The sequence below is a fragment of the Jaculus jaculus genome, chromosome X (assembly GCF_020740685.1).
Source record: "Jaculus jaculus isolate mJacJac1 chromosome X, mJacJac1.mat.Y.cur, whole genome shotgun sequence".
In the NCBI taxonomy this organism is placed as follows: Eukaryota; Metazoa; Chordata; class Mammalia; order Rodentia; family Dipodidae; genus Jaculus; species Jaculus jaculus.
Window position 1 is genome coordinate 84,264,966 of NC_059125.1, and position 5,192 is coordinate 84,270,157.

Genomic DNA, 5,192 nt, shown 5'->3' on the forward strand with positions numbered 1-5,192 from the left:
AGCCTAAGGACCCTGGTTCAAGGCTCTATTCCCCAGTACTCACATAAGCCAAGTGCACAAGGTGGTGCATGCATCTGGAGTTCATTTGCAATGGCTAAAGGCCCTGATGGGCCCATTCTCTCTCTCTCTCTCGCTCTCTCTCTCTCTCTTTCTCTCTGCCTCTTTCTGTCTGTCACTCTCAAAAGTATAAATAAACAAAAATAAAAATAAATTATATTTAATATTATCATGTATTTAGCTGATATCACCTCCAGCCTAGAATATTCTAGGGATTACATGTTATTAATGCTTGACTCCTTCACTAACTACATTGAGATCTCTAGTCCAGGCTTAGATACATGGGGCATTGCTCAGGCTCACTTCAGTAAGTAACTGAAAAACATTTCTTTTTCATCTGAAAAATTTACCTGTACAAGTAAGACAGGTGTTATTCAATCAATATTGCTCAGAGTATTAAGGATCATATTTTAGATACTAAATAAATCTACTCTTGTTCAACTTTTATTTTTGCAATATAGATAATATAAGACAATGTTATTTCATGTTCAGAAAGTCACTATATTATAATTGTAGTGAACAGGCCTGGGATAATAATAGCTCAGCAAGTAAAGTGCTTGTCACGTACATGTGAGGTCCAGAGATCAGAGCCACAGAACACATGATAAATTTCCAGATGATGTAGTGTTCATCTATAATGCAAACATTGGAAAATCAGAGACAGGAGGATCCCTGAGGCTCAAGGATAGCTAGTCTAACCAAATTTGTGAGCTCCTGGTTCAAGTAGAGACCTTGCCTCAAAGAATAAGGTGTAATACAATTAAGGAAGATCACCAACATTGGCCTCTGACTTCCACATGCAAAATGGGTACATGTAAACACACATATGTGGGCTGGCATGCATAGAAACATTCATATACACATCCATACAATGCACACATATACAAGATAAAAATAACAGAAATACATTTAGCTTTGAATTCTACTTATCACTGACAGTTTTCTCCTATCACTTATCAATTTATGTCTTCTAAAGTAAGTAGATACACTGCCAATTGAATGCATCCTTATGTCACATAAAATTGATTCATGTAATAAACATAAATTTTATAAGTATATTAAATTATTGATGTATGTTTAATATTCTAAGCAAGAAAGTTCTATTCCATATTTAGAGGAGAGCTTGATCATTCTTGATAATTATATACTTTTATTATTGAAGTCTAATTTTCATGAGATCTTTTGTTAACATGTAATGTGACTGCAGCATGAAATCTCATTGGTACTTCTATAAGGAGCAGAGTGAATCTTAGATTGTTTGGGCCACAATGGAGTTTTTAACAGTATAATTATTTGTAATCTGTATACATATTCTTTCTAATTACTTGTGTCATATTTAACTTACTGAATACTCTTTGATTTTCAATTTAATATTTGTTTTAAAATTATATCCAGAGAAAAAGAAGGAATGCACATGCCATGGCACATGTGTGGAACTCAATGAAAACAATCAGGTCACCTCATATGACACAGGGGTGGGGGGTTCTCTCTCTGATTCTTCTCTTGTGACAAATTTTCCTCTGTCTGCTTTCCATTTCACTATCTGATTACATGGATTTCAGATGCCTGCCATGGAATCCAGCTTTTTTTTTTAATTGTTTTATTTTAGAGTGACAGACAGAGAGAGAAAGAGGCAGATATATACAGAGAGAGGATGGGTGCACCAGGGCTTCCAGCCACTGCAAACGAACTCCAGACGTGTGCGCCCCCTGTGCGTCTGGCTCACGTGGGTCCTGGGGAATTGAGCCTTGAACCCTGGTCCTTAGGCTTCACAGGCAAGCGCCTAACCGCTAAGCCATCTCTCCAGCCCCGGAATCCAGCTTTTGTAAATGGTATCTGAGTATTGAACTCAAGTACTCAGACTACAGTGACTTGTGCTCCACACAGCCAATTTAAAATTCTTTAACTGCCTTTTCAGTTTCCTGGGGTGGCCAGAGAAGAAAGGCAGGTGTGTAGTTCCAACACTCACTTGACTCCTCTTGTTTTAATTGGAATCTTGTGTTGTTATCAGAGTTCGTTCTTTTTGTCTGTTTTGCACAAGCTCCATTGATTTCTAGGTCTCTTCTCCCCTACAGGAATAGTGTTGCAGGTGCATGTGGTTTGTCTTTCTATATGTTATTCAGATCATAATCTATATCTTTTCATTTTTATAGTCATTTTGATTTTAACTTTGCCCTTAGTTTTGTATTGACTCACCACCATTATAATATTGCATTGTTCTTTGTCCATATAGCTTTTGAAAGTGGGCTCTGGAAATTTGCACTCAGACAGTCATAGCCCCCTCAAAGTTCTGCAATGACACTTAAGCATTGAGCCATCCTTTAAGTCCAAACACAACATATTTTTAAATGCTAATTATTTATTCTACCAAATTACTAAATAATATTTATAATGTTTGTGCGCGTGTGTGTGTGTGTGTGTGTGTGTGTGTGTGTTGGCAATGATTAGAGTTTGGTATGAATAAGATTGTAGGTGATATTATCTGTAAATAGAAATAATTCCTGGCTTATTTTTACATAAAAATGAAATTTGGTTGTATATTTGACACAGTAAGAAGACACAGAACATCTTCACCATTTTCATAAATTATTCATTTCATAATTATCAATGCTGGGAACACCTCATCACATAAATTCATAGTATAACATGTGAGATGTTTAGGGCCTTTTTAAATTTGTAGAAATTCTGTCCTTATCCCAATAAAAAATAACTATTTTTATAACTCAAGTCAGAGGCAAAATCAGTACTTTTAAAAAAAATCAATCTAACACAATGCAAACCCAAAATATACTAACATGACACATGAAAGAGCATGAGGATAGGAAAATATCTTTTCATTTTGGGTGCTTGATTTTTCCATTATTTATAAATGTGCCATATTAGTCTCCTGTCTTAAGAATAACTCAAAATGTTGCTTTTATGCTCTGTTGATAATATTCTTTTTTGCATACAAACTTTTAAATTTCCTGTAGCCCCATTTTTCAGCTCTTGGGATTCTTTACTGTACTACTGGAGTTCTGTTTCAGAAGTTTCTTTTCTATACCTATATCTTCAAATATAGTCCTGATCTTTTTCTGTAGTGATTTCAGTATTTCTGGTTTTAAATTAAACCCTTTGATCCATATTGGATCAACTTTTTATAGAGTGGAATACATGGTTCTACTTTCATTATTCTGCAGAGATATATTTAATTCTGCCAGAACTATTTGTTAAATAGACTGTCTTTTATACACTGTATAATTTTTTACATTATTGTAAAAAAATATATGTGGCCAAAAGTTAATGAGTTCATTTATGGATCCTCTATACTGTTTCACTGGTCTGTATTTGTTTTTGTGCCAGTACCAGGCTATCTCTGTCACCAGATGGCATCCACTGGGAAACGTATAATAAGCTTTTATAAGCTAACAACTTAATCTCGTACAAAGACATTACATTTGTCTTTCCATACTTGAGATCATAATCTATATCTTTTCATTTTTATAGTCATTGTGATTTTAACTTTGCCCTTAGTTTTGTATTGACTCACCACCATTATAATGTTACATTGTTCTTTGTCCATATATGCTACTATTTACATATTTTGTTTCAGCTTTAAATTATTCATTTAGCATTTATTGTAAGTAAAGTTGTGTTGAAGAACTTCCTAAACTATTGATAATTTAGAAAATTTTAAATTTTCCATCATTTATTAACCATAATTTTAGTGGCTTTATAACTACAAATTGGGTACTTTTTCTAATTCTATACCTTTTACACTTGTAGTTTCTCTATATTCAAAGTAACCATGGGTATAATTCTCTTTACTACTCATTTCTCATCTGAATTTCTTGGTGTATGCTTTGATGTTTTCTCTCGGGTATTCTTCCTTAAGCCACTACTATTTTTCCTCTTAACTTCCTTCCATGGTGAAGCACAAGGCATATGCTATGTGTGTTCCTTCTAAATCTCCTTACACAAGTTCCTACATTCTACCATCCATGTGCTTGTGTCTCTACTCTAGTCATTTCCCATAAACCTCAATTTCTTTTAAATGAATCTAATGGACAATGCTGTGTTTTCCACATGAGTGCATGTTTCTCACTTTCCATGTGCATATGAATTGTTCTAGCTTCCTTCCTTGATCCTAATTTCCCTTAAATAAATTCTACAATCTGTGATTCCTCCACAAATAAACTTAATAATCCATAGTTTATCATTCTTGATTCTTTTTTAAAATCAATTATTTGTCAAAGTATGATAGGACCCAAAATTTGGGTTCATAAACTTAAGGGCCCCCTCCTGAACTCCAAAATTCTATATCAGTTTTACTCCTGTGTTTACAATATTTTTTGGGCAATCTCATGGGGATTCTGTTGTACATGATAAGCTTTTTGCTACTTTGAATTTTTATTTGTTTTTGAAATTTACAGTATTGTGCCTTTTGTGGATTTTTGACCTATTAATTATGGCAACATTTGACTTCCTGAATCTGAACATTCATTTCTTTATCTATATTTTGGAAGTTCTTCCTGAAAGAAACTTTCTATCTCTGTCTTGCTTTTCCTTCTATAAATCCTACAGAAAATACATTAGTCACTTGATGATATCCCCATAAATCTTTAAAGTTTCACTCAATATTTTCATTTTCTACATTTTGTTTCTGAGTAAATATTTTTCAATGACCGATTGACAAATCTACTGTTTTTTCTTCTATTTCTATAACCAAATATAAAATTATTTCGATGCTTTTTTAGCTACAATATATTTCTCAGAGCATTGATCTCTGTGTTGTACACTTTAATATTCTTTGTTACATTTTTAAAACAAATGCATGATTTTCTTGACCTCAGTAACCTATTTTATGGTGATTATTTCACATTTTCTTTCTGTTGATTGATATATTTTTGTTGCAGTATATTCACATTTTTTGTTTTATTTTTATTTATTTATTTGAGAGTGACAGAGAGAGGGAGAAAGAGGCAGACAGAGATAGAGAGAATGGGTGCGCCAGGGCCTCCAGCCACTGAAAACGAACTCCAGACTCATGTGCCCCCTTGTGCATCTGGCTAACGTGGGTCCTGGGGAATCAAGCCTCAAACTGGGGTCCTTAGGCTTCACAGGCAAGCACTTAGCCGCTAAGCCATCTCTCCAGC